At 42.7% G+C, this 14,695-nt stretch overlaps 1 long non-coding RNA gene across 3 annotated transcripts; it reads right to left on the reverse strand.

The window, feature by feature from the left end:
- Nucleotides 1-5,419: 5,419 nt before the first annotated feature.
- Nucleotides 5,420-12,944, reverse strand: LOC118941518. Of its 3 annotated transcripts, XR_005037825.1 has the most exons (4): nucleotides 12,752-12,944; nucleotides 7,017-7,225; nucleotides 6,761-6,845; nucleotides 5,421-5,792 (listed from the first exon to the last, which is right to left on the reverse strand). It is a non-coding gene; the product is annotated as an uncharacterized LOC118941518 (long non-coding RNA). The 3 variants fall into 3 exon arrangements; XR_005037826.1 differs by lacking the exon at nucleotides 12,752-12,944 and having other exon boundaries at nucleotides 5,420-5,792; nucleotides 6,761-6,842; nucleotides 7,017-8,663; XR_005037824.1 differs by lacking the exon at nucleotides 12,752-12,944 and having other exon boundaries at nucleotides 5,420-5,792; nucleotides 7,017-8,663.
- Nucleotides 12,945-14,695: the final 1,751 nt, after the last annotated feature.

Consider the following 14,695-nt stretch of genomic DNA (forward strand, 5'->3'; position numbering starts at 1 on the left):
AACGGACCTGGGGCTTTCCCACGCGGACCAGATATGTTTAAAATATAGGAGACCTGTTCCGAACGGACCTGGGGCTTTCCCACGCGGACCAGATATGTTTAAAATATAGGAGACCTGTTCCGAACGGACCTGGGGCTTTCCCACGCGGACCAGATATGTTTAAAATATAGGAGACCTGTTCCGAACGGACCTGGGGCTTTCCCACGCGGACCAGATATGTTTAAAATATAGGAGACCTGTTCCGAACAGACCTGGGGCTTTCCCACGCGGACCAGATATGTTTAAAATATAGGAGACCTGTTCCGAACGGACCTGGGGCTTTCCCACGCGGACCAGATATGTTTAAAATATAGGAGACCTGTTCCGAAAGGACCTGAGGACAACTTTTTTTTAAAGCTACTTCATTAACCGGAGATAATAAAGGGCGCGAGAGAGAGGTTCTAGCAGGCCCCTTTGACGGCATCAAACGAGGAGAAGCTAGTTAAGCTAGATAACGTTAGCTAGTTAGGCTAATTAAGGCTGCAGAGCATGTGCTTTCAAATCCTACAGATAACAATCACTCCATTCAGAATATCAAGTAGCACTTGGTCGTTGTAGCCTAACTTTTAATGACATAATTTTAATTCCATCTTCCATTGATTAGATATCTCCTAACTTTTAGTATGTGTATTTTACATCAACAAGGAGCGTCAGGAACACATCTACAGTGGCTTCAGAAAGGATTCAGACCCCTTGATTTTGTTACGTTACAGCCTAATTCTAAAATGGATTCAATAGTATTTTTCCATCATCAATCTAAACAAAATACCCCATAATGACAGAGCAAAAACACATTTTTAGAAATCTTTGCAATATCCCATTTACATAAGTATATTTGAAATCGGGAGTAAGAAGGAAATCTTCCAATCAGGAGTTCTGGGAATTCTGGGAAAGGTAGCGGGAATTTTTGCAACCCTCAGTTCAGACAACATAAAATGGCTCAGACGTTGCTGGAGAAAACCATTGACAATCTTATACCACCATCGTGTGGCCAAAAGATAGTAAGAATTAGCTTGGGTGTGGGTCAGTGGGAGAATCTCAATTGCTCATTGACTTCTCGCGTCCTTCTCGAAACCCATTGGAGGAGATCAGAAGTGCGGAAACTCTGAATTTCTCATGTACAATTGAGATATATTTAATTGACCCACTCCCACATCAATGTATTGATATCTTTTGGGCAAACGATGTTGGTACAAGACAGTCAATGATTGATTATTCCAGCAACGTCTGGACCAATTTATTTTGTCTGAACTGAGGGTCGCATTAGTGAATTAGATAATGGTTGTGTCGCCACCTGGTGGTGACAGTTGGTTCTTTATCTTTATATAATAGTGATCTCTGCTGCCGTCTTCTGGACAGACGATATGTTAAAGTCGTACATTTGAGTGTGAATTGTTCCATTGCAGCAATTTGTTGGACTAGTAACTTAGACGGAAAAACCTACACCCCAAATCATTTTTGTTGTTGTATTTTACCCCCTTTTTCGATTCTGTCACATCACTGCAACTTCCAAACGGGCTCGGGAGAGGCGAAGTCATGCGTCCTCCGAAACACGATCCATCTAACCGCTCTCCTTAACACCCGCCCGCTTAACCCGGAAGCCAGCCGCACCAATGTGTCGGAGGAAACACCGTTCAACTGGCGACCGGCTCAGCCCGCAGGCACCCGGTTGTGTCATAGCCTGGGAATAAATGTACACGGGGCATGAGACCGCTGCGACACTCTGGAGGCCCACCTCAAAACATTTCCAACAAGGATCGAGTGATAGCGGTGTTTTGAAGTTACTGCTGAACAATGTTATTACTGGGTTTGCGCTCGTTAACCGCAAAGATGTTCCTGCAGGAGTCATGTAGATATAGTTGAACGTTTTTTTGTTGGCATTAGCAGAAAACACACTGCCAAGTGTTCCTGGGTATGAGCTGCGCAACAAATCCTTGGAAATAGAACCAGTTATGTCACGCTGGTCACCAGGTGTGGCCTCAATTCAAATTAAAAGCAGTCAATTCAGGAAATTATTTGAATAAAACAAGTCTTAAATTGAAAAACCTTTTAAATAAATAGCTTCAACTTTTCAGTTTATTAAGTTTTGAAAATGCATTTTTTTTCTCCAATTAATATAGTAATTTGTGATAACTTCCTGAATTGACTGACTTCAATTCAAATTCAGCCCAACCCTGAGGGACCTACACACACCATGGCTGGGTTCAATTCATATTCAGCCCAACCCTGAGGGACCTACACACACCATGGCTGGGTTCAATTCAAATTCAGCCCAACCCTGAGGGACCTACACACACCATGGCTGGGTTCAATTCAAATTCAGCCCAACCCTGAGGGACATACACACACCATGGCTGGGTTCAAATCATATTCAGCCCAACCCTGAGGGACCTACACACACCATGGCTGGGTTCAATTCAAATTCAGCCCAACCCTGAGGGACCTACACACACCATGGCTGGGTTCAATTCAAATTCAGCCCAACCCTGAGGGACCTACACACACCATGGCTGGGTTCAATTCATATTCAGCCCAACCCTGAGGGACCTACACACACCATGGCTGGGTTCCATTCATATTCAGCCCAACCCTGAGGGACCTACACACACCATGGCTGGGTTCAATTCAAATTCAGCCCAACCCTGAGGGACCTACACACACCATGGCTGGGTTCAATTCAAATTCAGCCCAACCCTGAGGGACATACACACACCATGGCTGGGTTCAAATCATATTCAGCCCAACCCTGAGGGACCTACACACACCATGGCTGGGTTCAATTCAAATTCAGCCCAACCCTGAGGGACCTACACACACCATGGCTGGGTTCAATTCAAATTCAGCCCAACCCTGAGGGACCTACACACACCATGGCTGGGTTCAATTCAAATTCAGCCCAACCCTGAGGGACCTACACACACCATGGCTGGGTTTCATTGATCATAAACAAGAGCCTCCAATGCCCTGCACTAATGACTGTCCAGTGTAGCAGGCCTGTAAAACACACTTCACAACGGGGAATCTCCATTGAACATCATTTTTTTTAGGATTTATCTACGTCTGAGAAACTGGCCCTAGGAGATCTCATTTGATTTAAACCGGAGAACCTGTTGCCAGACTAGAATTAACATAAAACTCAAACGATCGTGGTGTAACAAAGCAGAGTGACAAAACATACCCACTGATAGGCTAGATGAAATGTTTAAAGAGCCAATCACATAGGGTTTCCACTCTTAAGATGCACAAAAAAAAAACTTTAATGAAGGGAATGTCATACATTATTTAATACAATCAGGGATTTCTTTTACATACAGCCGCGGCTTTTGTGGAGCGATGGGTAACGATGCTTCGAGGGGTGACTGTTGTTGATGTGTGCAGAGGGTCCCTGGTTCGCGCCCCGGGTATGGGCGAGGGGACGGTGTAAAGTTATGTTACATTGGTGCCTTGGAGGTAAGGGCTGGGGGTTGTTTCTGGACAAGGCCTTGTTATCAAATCAAATTTATTTATATAGCCCTTCGTACATCAGCTCATATCTCTTTCAGAAACCCAGCCTGTACAGAAACCCAGCCTAAAACCCCAAACAGCAAGCAATGTAGGTGTAGAAGCACGGTGGCTAGGAAAAACTCCCTAGAAAGGCCAGAACCTAGGAAGAAACCTAGAGAGGAACCAGGCTATGTGGGGTGGCCAGTCCTCTTCTGGCTGTGCCGGGTAGAGAGGAACCAGGCTATGAGGGGTGGCCAGTCCTCTTCTGGCTGTGCCGGGTAGAGAGGAACCAGGCTATGAGGGGTGGCCAGTCCTCTTCTGGCTGTGCCGGGTAGAGAGGAACCAGGCTATGTGGGGTGGCCAGTCCTCTTCTGGCTGTGCCGGGTAGAGAGGAACCAGGCTATGAGGGGTGGCCAGTCCTCTTCTGGCTGTGCCGGGTAGAGAGGAACCAGGCTATGAGGGGTGGCCAGTCCTCTTCTGGCTGTGCCGGGTAGAGAGGAACCAGGCTATGAGGGGTGGCCAGTCCTCTTCTGGCTGTGCTGGATAGAGAGGAACCAGGCTATGAGGGGTGGCCAGTCCTCTTCTGGCTGTGCCGGGTAGAGAGGAACCAGGCTATGAGGGGTGGCCAGTCCTCTTCTGGCTGTGCTGGATAGAGAGGAACCAGGCTATGAGGGGTGGCCAGTCCTCTTCTGGCTGTGCCGGGTGGAGATTATAACAGAACATGGCCAAGATGTTCAAATGTTCATAAATGACCAGCAGGGTCAAATAATAATAATCACAGTGGTTGTCGAGGGTGCAACAAGTCAGACACCTCAGGAGTAAATGTCAGTTATCCTTCTCCTGAAAGCGTGGTCCCTCTCCAAAGCCTTTTATATTGGCCAGGGTGTCGACATCTACATTCATCTCAGTGGACTGGTTACGACCTGAACTCTCCTTATAACCATCATCTAAATCAGGATTACAATGTTGCATCCCTCCTAACAGATCACTCTATTTCCTGTGACCTCACAACCAGTCTCAGTAGTCAGTCCACTGGTGAGGAGAGAGTCTGATGAACATTGTGTTCCTCTTGAGTTCAAAGACGACCAGTCTGAGTAGAGTCTGTTGAACATTGTGTTCCTCTTGAGTTCAAAGACGACCAGTCTGAGTAGAGTCTGTTGAACATTGTGTTCCTCTTGAGTTCAAAGACGACCAGTCTGAGTAGTCTGATGAACATTGTGTTCCTCTTGAGTTCAAAGACGACCAGTCTGAGTAGAGTCTGTTGAACATTGTGTTCCTCTTGAGTTCAAAGACGACCAGTCTGAGTAGAGTCTGTTGAACATTGTGTTCCTCTTGAGTTCAAAGACGACCAGTCTGAGTAGAGTCTGTTGAACATTGTGTTCCTCTTGAGTTCAAAGACGACCAGTCTGAGTAGAGTCTGTTGAACATTGTGTTCCTCTTGAGTTCAAAGACGACCAGTCTGAGTAGAGTCTGATGAACATTGTGTTCCTCTTGAGTTCAAAGACGACCAGTCTGAGTAGAGTCTGTTGAACATTGTGTTCCTCTTGAGTTCAAAGACGACCAGTCTGAGTAGAGTCTGTTGAACATTGTGTTCCTCTTGAGTTCAAAGACGACCAGTCTGAGTAGAGTCTGATGAACATTGTGTTCCTCTTGAGTTCAAAGACGACCAGTCTGAGTAGAGTCTGATGAACATTGTGTTCCTCTTGAGTTCAAAGACGACCAGTCTGAGTAGAGTCTGTTGAACATTGTGTTCCTCTTGAGTTCAAAGACGACCAGTCTGAGTAGAGTCTGATGAACATTGTGTTCCTCTTGAGTTCAAAGACGACCAGTCTGAGTAGAGTCTGATGAACATTGTGTTCCTCTTGAGTTCAAAGACGACCAGTCTGAGTAGAGTCTGATGAACATTGTGTTCCTCTTGAGTTCAAAGACGACCAGTCTGAGTAGAGTCTGATGAACATTGTGTTCCTCTTGAGTTCAAAGACGACCAGTCTGAGTAGAGTCTGATGAACATTGTGTTCCTCTTGAGTTCAAAGACGACCAGTCTCAGTAGTCAGTCCCACTGGTGAGGAGAGAGTCTGTTGAACATTGTGTTCCTGTTCTGGTAAAATTTCAGGTCAGTCCGTCCGTGGAATGGAGTTGAAAAACGACCAGTCTGACAGGAAATCAACAAGGCTGAAGGTGTAACAGTGGTGTCCAACATCCTCAGGGCAGGTCCAAATGTTGAGGAAGGAGTCAGACTTCATGTCCCTCTAGTTTGGCAAATAGAGGATCTGTGAATAAAATGAAGAGAGAAATAATGCAATCAACTTTCTGGAGGTGGTTAAATATTATATATATATTTATTTGTACCTTTATTTAACTAGGCAAGTCAGTTAAGAACAAATTCTTATTTTCAATGACGGCCTACCGGGGAACAGTGGGTTAACTGCCTTGTTCAGGGGGCAGAACGACAGATTTTTACCTTGTCAACTCGGGGGTTTGAACTTGCAACCTTTCGGTTACTAGTCTAACACACTAACCACTAGGCTACACTGCGTGATTAGTGCCAGTGTTAATCACAGTGTTTAGTGCCAGTGTTAATCACAGTGTTAATCACAGTGTTAATCACAGTGTTAATCACAGTGTTTAGTGCCAGTGTTAATCACAGTGTTTAGTTCCAGTGTTAATCACAGTGTTTAGTTCCAGTGTTAATCACAGTGTTAATCAGTGTTAATCACAGTGTTTAGTGCCAGTGTTAATCACAGTGTTTAGTTCCAGTGTTAATCACAGTGTTTAGTTCCAGTGTTAATCACAGTGTTTAGTGCCAGTGTTAATAACAGTATTTAGTGCCAGTGTTAATCACAGTGTTTAGTGCCAGTGTTAATCACAGTGTTTAGTGCCAGTGTTAATCACAGTGTTTAGTGCCAGTGTTAATCACAGTGTTTAGTGCCAGTGTTAATCACAGTGTTTAGTGCCAGTGTTAATCACAGTGTTTAGTGCCAGTGTTAATCACAGTGTTTAGTGCCAGTGTTAATCACAGTGTTTAGTGCCAGTGTTAATCACAGTGTTTAATGCCAGTGTTAATCACAGTGATGTCCACTCCACATACAGTATAATAATTGGATAACGTTTTCAAAGCTGATTTGATTGGCCAAAAGACCAATTACTGGAGAAAACAAATTCAGAATTGGTCTGCCTGTCAGCAAAATTGTACAAAAAATGTTGATTCTTAAAAATAATATTTAGGGATTTAACAGACCTTTAGGGATTTGGGGTTTTCACTTGTGTAGAGTTTAGTCCAACATGGGGGGCTGATACGACCACGCTGCTTTAGGGATACTCTGCTGGAAACACAAACACATGTGTGATATCAGACCAAGCAATTACAGCTAATTCACATTCCTTTAAGTGTTGACCTGAATGCTATTGGCACCAGTCAGATTCTATGAATTCTTAAAATGTTAATATAATTTACCCCCCCCCCCCCCCCCATAAAAAACAAATGACTTGCATACCTTTTCATCCAGAGGCTCACGTGTCACAACTAGCTACGGATTCTGATTCATACGCGGTGTCTGGAGAAGGGGAGACTTGTGCACTGAGACGAGTTGACTGAGTGAGAGGGTCACTCACAAAACAGAGGACAAAAACAGAACAACTATTCCGATCGAACTGCAGTTCCTCACAATAAAATGACAGCTCTAAGAATGTCAGAGGAAGTATCCTTTAAAAAATAAAAAAAAATACGTAAAAAGAATCTTAGTTCATGGTAGAATAACTCCCTGTTCAAAAAAGGAACATATTGGTAAGAGTAAGACAGGTCTGGATACAGTCTCTAAATCTTTCCACAAAAAAAGGAACATATTGGTAACAGTAAGGCAGGTCTGGATGCAGTCTCTAAATCTTTCCACAAAAAAAGGAACATGTGGGTAACAGTAAGGCAGGTCTGGATACAGTCTCTAAATCTTTCCACAAAAAAGGAACATATTGGTAAGAGTAAGGCAGGTCTGGATACAGTCTCTAAATCTTTCCACAAAAAAGGAACATATTGGTAAGAGTAAGACAGGTCTGGATACAGTCTCTAAATCTTTCCACAAAAAAAGGAACAAAAAAAAACAAAATAGCCCACTGATAAAAAATTAAAAATATGATCCATCATAGTAGGTTATTTCACTAATGCTACATACTCTTAGAAAATAAAACATCTTTGTCTTTTTATTTCTAACTAAAAAAGGATCAGAGGTTCTTCTATAGAGGCTTGTATTTGTAGTGGAGTTCGTTTCGTCAATGAATACGTCGTAAAATAGTTAAGAAAACAAAAAAAAGTCTAACAATAATCCTGCTGTGTTCAGTCTCTACAGCAAGACCAGACATCAAGAGTTAAACAGGAAGGAAGGCCAAGGGAATCTGCACAAATCCACCATTCAAAGACTAAACCCTTAATATAAATACATTGTCTCCCTATTTTCACTTAATCCTAAAAAGACTAGTGCTACTCCTTCTTGTGTACCAATTTCTGAATTGGTCCAAGAAACGCTAGCGTAGCCCTCCATTAAACATTTAGCTACAGTATATCCCTAATGAATACACATCTCCGTTAGGCTCGTTGACTGTGTTCTAGGGTAACTAATAGAGTGGAAGTCTACGGACTTCAGGGAGACCTAAAACTAACACTAGGAAACCTTTCACATTCCAAGTGTGATCCAAAGATCAATGTAGCATACAGTCATTTGAAAACACACGTTTTTAAACTGTGAAACTATTGGGATAAAGGCAGCCCAATATATGAAGGTAGAGTTAAGTCATAGCATGCCTTTGCTTTACCTATATGAAAGTCTGTGTGTATTAAGCAGGTAGGCCTACTTCAGGACAGAAAGAAAAGACTTTAAAACACAATGTCCTCCCTTCAGCTGAGACAGAAGACAACCAGCACAAATAGTCAGAGTGATGCTGAGTAGCTGGAGCTGGTTGACAATCTGGTCATTGATTTGTCATTGTAATGTGTGTATCAGTCAGTTTCTGTTTTTCCACAGTTAGGCTCCATCCTGTCCAGACTAAAACTCCATCCTGTCCAGACTGAAACTCCATCCTGTCCAGACTGAAACTCCATCCTGTCCAGACTGAAACTCCATCCTGTCCAGACTGAAGCTCCATCCTGTCCAGACTGAAGCTCCATCCTGTCCAGACTGAAACTCCATCCTGTCCAGACTGAAACTCCATCCTGTCCAGACTGAAGCTCCATCCTGTCCAGACTGAAGCTCCATCCTGTCCAGACTGAAGCTCCATCCTGTCCAGACTGAAGCTCCATCCTGTCCAGACTAAAACTCCATCCTGTCCAGACTAAAACTCCATCCTGTCCAGACTAAAACTCCATCCTGTCCAGACTAAAACTCCATCCTGTCCAGACTAAAACTCCATCCTGTCCAGACTGATTCTGGGTGTTTCTCTCTACCACACAAGTGATCAACAGCCCTTCTTCCTTTTGGCAAAACTCTTGTTGTCTCTGCTTTCTGCAGTGATTTTAAACAGTTTTTTTGTAATTAGTCCAGAGCCATTCCCAGGTACGAGTCGTCTTCTTGAACTGAGGGACTTTATGACTTAGCCTTTTGCAGATTTTCAATAGCAACCTGATCTGTATCCAGCAAGGATTTGTTAGCATTTCTTCTCAGAACCAGTCTCGACTACAAAGCATTTTGAAACGTCGGTAAGAATCCACCTCGTGCTGCACTTCATCACATATAACAATATCAATCTTTTTCTCATTTTTTTTTTTCAGGCAAATGAGAAACTGGCGTTTCACAGCGAGCAGATCAGACTTTTGCTCCCATCTTGTATCTTCCCCCCCTGAGATCTCAGTCAGGAAGTAAAGTAAAGTAAAGTTTTCCCTGGCAGATCCATCTCATCTCAATGAGGTTCTACTTGTCTGACAACTTTCTTTTCCTTCTTGGCTATAAACATGTATTTATCCTCATTAAATCCCTTTTTTCCCCTGGTTACTTCTGTCAAGTCTATGGTATTTTGTCTCGAGTGATTCTGCATTGGACCGTCTGGTTATATCTGTGAAGTTGGCTCGGTTTTACTTCCGAAAGGACCACTTTCTGCAGCTGGTAGTGGTGCCTGTGGAAGGCTGAACACATTTCCAGGCAGAATATTACTGGGTGTTGATTCATGCCATGATCCATCTTCGATCAAATGCTCTTCAGATGTTCTGACGGTATCTTGGTCTTTGCAGAAATAAACCCGTTTGACCTCAGAGTGAAGATCTGACTACTCCTCCTCCTCCTCCTCCTCCTTTATGCAGATCTCAGCAGGTCCATTATCCCGGTCAAGCATCGCTGCTTCATCAGTGGAGACTGTTTCAGCTGTCTCCACAGAGATAGTGTCTTTACCATGATGAGGATAAACCAGCCTTGGGTTTTGTTCCATATTTTTTTCTGAAAGCACATTTGTTTTTGCTTGGCTTTTAAGCACACTCGGTATTGTGAACACCTCTTTTGAGATTTCTCTTTTTCTCACGAGCTCAGATTTGTGTTTCTGAACCAATCGTTTCACTTTACAGCAAATATGCAGTGGAAATAGATTACGTCTATGATTTTGCAAACTAAGATCAAAATTGTATTTTAGAATATCAATGAGAATGCACCCACTTCTTCTTTTTTGACGATTGGATTTTATCCCTGCATAGTTATACACCTCAAATATTACACCGTTTGTCAGTAAATTAAATTCCAGTTTCTGTTTAGATGGTTTGGATGTGACATCAAGGTCCAGACCTATTTCCTCACAGAGTGGGTAGCACGCTTTGGCTTTCACCATATTTTTGGTGTGAGACGTCACATTTGATTGGTCCAAGTTGGTAACGACAATTTGCTTTGTTTCGTCAGTACAAAGTGCAAGGTCAGTCTCATCAGAGATTCTCTCTATTTTGACAAGACGAGGTTCTATTTGTACTACTTCAGAGAAATGGCCTCCCTCGGTCTCCTTGGTTACTAACATGTCCATGTCTTTCTTCTTGCTCATTAAATTCAATCTTCTCCTTTTTGATACTTCTTTCATTTGGTATTTTGGCTCAAGTGATGCTGTAGTGACCTTCTGGCTAGTGGACATCTCCGCAGGGTTCTTTCTTTTACGTGACTTCTTTAAGAAAGCTTCATTTTCAAGTTCCAATCTCCATATACCGTGTTTACCCGTCTTGCGCTTTAAAACCTTTCCTAACTTTCTCATAATATCTTTGGCCAGCTCAGTTTTCCCACTTTTTAAATCCAAATCAAAATTACGCTCGAGAACCTCACACACAACCTGCTTCCGATTTCCACACACTTGTGAGGCAAAATCAGCCAATTCAAACATTACATCTCTGGTCAATAGATGCAAGTCAAGTTTCTTATTTTTCCCATATTTTGATTTCACAACAAGGTCAAGTCCTTTTCCCTTACAGATTGGGTAGAGTTCCCTCAATGCTTCTTCTACAGTGGGCATCATGAAGGATGTTATATCTGTCTGAGTTGGGAAGGTTTCCGCCTGGACATGTTGAGGACGGACGATGCCCATATAAGGCTCATACCTTGTGCAGGTATCATTACGTCCATTTTCAGGGCCAAGGATTGCCGTCTCATCAGCACACCGTGTCACATCTGTCTCAGTGGAGAAGCTCTCAGTCGTCACATGCAGAGGAGAGATCAGGCCCACAACAGGCTCCTCCTTTATGCAAATGTCAAAAGGTGTAGGATTTGACAAGCTGTTTTGCAAATTCAACTGTGCCCATTTAAGGGAGTATTCCAAAACTGTAACTGTCTTTGGATGAGGAAGGTCAAAGACTTCTGTTAACCACTCAGGTGTTCTCTTAGAACGACTCTTCAGCATTTCTTTTAATTTATTTTCTACCCTGTATGAAAAGTCATATTGTTGTTCATTTTGTACACCAAGAACAAAGTTGTAATCTAGAATATCAAAGATAACATGAGGGCGAGATCTATTAATGATTCTAGCATATTCTGACACCTCAAGCATTACACCAACTGTCAGTAAATGCAAATTCAGTTTCTGTTTCGCTCCAGATCCAACATTGAAATCTACACCGATCTCCTTGCACTTGACGTATGGATCTTTCCAATATCTCCCAAACTTTCTTAGGTTGGGTCTTGAGTAACTGCCACGACACTGACATATCCATTTATCCTCTAACGTTTTCTGGCATTGTAGTCTTGGACTTAAATTGGCATTGTAGTCTTCCTCTTCATCAGAGGGAAAGTTCAATGGCTCACAATATTCTGGAAGAATAGGTCTAGTAGATACAGCTAAATGACAGTCGCTTTCTGTAGCAGGTGAGGTTAGCACAGAATGAATGGCAGTACTAGAGCTTGGGATATTAACATTGTCAGAGGGCAATTTATTATTGGTCTGTGTTTGGCTAGAAACCTGTGAAGTTGGGTTGATTTGAGCTTCAAAATAACCACTGAAAGTGGATGCATGTCCTGTCAGAATATCACTGGACGGTGCAAAATGCCATGACTGCTCTTTGATTGAATTCCCTTCAGATGTGCCGATGGTATCTTGATCTTTACAGAAATAAACCAGTTCGACAGCCCTGTTCTCCCCATCACTTGCTCCGGTCATTTCAGGAAAAATACGTAAAATCTGCCCGTGGCTTGTTGTTTGGGGACTGATGGGAGGTACATGTGAATGCTCTTTCCGTAAACCCACATGGTAACCTGTTTCTGTGTTTTCTGACAATGTTGAATTTGGGTAATCTATCCAGGCATTAATCGAATCAGACCAAATTACTGTATGGGATATCTCCCTCTCATCTTCCTCTAGTTTAACGTCAACATCCATTTTGCACCAATGTCTCTACAAAGACAAAGTAATCAAAAACACCCCGATGACATTCCTCTCCACATGAACTAGACAGATAATGTAATTTCCACTATATAAATTACCTAGCCAAATGCCTACATCGTATTTGGAGATGTAGCTATCTAACCATGAGAAACACTCTTCGCGCCACTTCGATACAGTTACGACCGGAAGTTACTTTTTCGTAGCAGATTAGTACAAAGTATTACGCAACGGGTTATGAGAATCAATGTAGCAGGTTAGGACAATTTGGTTACGGTTATGAAAAATAATTAGGGATGGCAAAACTGCCCTCCTAACCTGCTATTAAAATAATTTCGGGTCGTAGCTCTTACCGAAATGGCGAGTAAAAGAACTAGGTTAGTTGTCCGTAACCTGCTAACTAACGCTTTACCTTTACAGGTGATGGGTAACTGCAAATCCCTTGGCCTTCATTCTATTTAGATAAATGTTGAACAATATTTCCAAAAACGTCGTATACTAGCTAGTACACTGAAAACGGAGCAGTACGCACCGGAGTGGAATATTTTACGGAAGCGTTTTGAAGTCGACGTCTGAGGGTTGTGGCTCCAGGAAGTACAGGCGGAAGTGATGTCATATTCCTTATTCTTTCGCCATGCGATTCGCTCTTGGCTAGAAAGGAGTACAGCTTTGGACAGAAGTTGATATTTATATTTATTTTATCAAACAAATTGAAGTACTTGTTTCTCTCCAAATGGGTATAGAATACAACCTTTAAGTTTCAAGTAAGGGCTTTTTACACGATTAGAATGCACGTTCACGTCATTGTTTGTGCTGGTACAGGCTGCTGCACCTACAATTGAGTGAATTATAATTTGAACAAACAGCATTGACATTGACATTTTAGTCACTCTGCAGACACTCTTATCCAGAGCGATTTACAGGAACAATTAGGATTAAGTGCCTTGCTCAAATGTACCTTGGCAGATGTGTTACCTAGTCGGCTAGGGGATTCGGTTACTGGCCCAACGCTCTTAACCTCTAAGCTACCTGCATTACCAAGGGGTTCACATTTTTCCAAATAGGGTCCCCTGCATTTTCTAGTGTCAATTTGGGGTCATTTGCAGAAAAAGTTTAGGGACCCCTGACATAGCAGCAAGGCCGGTTACCGACCAGACACGCAGGGCATTAGCCTGGTGGCCACTACTTTTTTTTATGTCAAGTGTATTTCACCATGTCTCAACACACTTTACAGAACAAATGATTTTAAAAAAAATATATATTGATGTTGTGTAGTGCAGTGAAATGCTGAATACAACAGGTGTAGTAGACCTTACAGTGAAATGCTGAATACAACAGGTGTAGTAGACCTCACAGTGAAATGCTGAATACAACACGTGTAGTAGACCTTACAGTGAAATGCTGAATACAACAGGCGTAGTAGACCTTACAGTGAAATGCTGAATACAACAGGTGTAGTAGACCTTACAGTGAAATGCTGAATACAACAGGTGTAGTAGACCTGACAGTGAAATGCTGAATACAACAGGTGTAGTAGACCTCACAGTGAAATGCTGAATACAACACGTGTAGTAGACCTTACAGTGAAATGCTGAATACAACAGGCGTAGTAGACCTTACAGTGAAATGCTGAATACAACAGGTGTAGTAGACCTCACAGTGAAATGCTGAATACAACACGTGTAGTAGACCTTACAGTGAAATGCTGAATACAACAGGTGTAGTAGACCTTACAGTGAAATGCTTACTTACAAGCCCCTAACCAACAATGCATTAAAAAGTTTGGTTGCCAATCTGGTCATTGATTTGTCATTTGAATGTGTGTATCAGTCAGTTTCAGTAATTTCTTCAGTTGGGCTACATCCTGTCCAGAGTTAAAGGATCCATGCAGCCTGTGTGGAAATATATATAAAACACAGGAAAACCACGTTTTTGACCGCACAGGTCCTCTAAAGTGGCACTCAGCAGATGAAACCATAGCAAATCGTTTTCCCCCGCCCGTTTCTGTAAAAAGCTGAAGGATGGAGCTGGAGAAACACTCTCAAATTCATAGACAGAGCTATGGATGCAACGACTGACCGTCCATGATATCAACATCGTAGTTTGAACCATGTTTTGATGCTATACAGCAAGGATTTAAAAAAAAATTCTGCTCAGAACCAGTCTCAACTACAAAGCATTTTGACAGAGAGATCAGACTCTTCCGCAGGCTCCTGATTTAAAGTCAGAAGGGGGTATTAAGATCTTTCCCATGGGAGCTAACGGGCATAGGATCATCTGCAGTTGTTTGTTGAGTGAACTGAGACTTTGCCAAGGTCCCTGGCCCACCATACGAGAGCAGACTGAACATTTAACA

This window comes from Oncorhynchus mykiss, chromosome 19 (assembly GCF_013265735.2).
Source record: "Oncorhynchus mykiss isolate Arlee chromosome 19, USDA_OmykA_1.1, whole genome shotgun sequence".
Taxonomy (NCBI): Eukaryota; Metazoa; Chordata; class Actinopteri; order Salmoniformes; family Salmonidae; genus Oncorhynchus; species Oncorhynchus mykiss.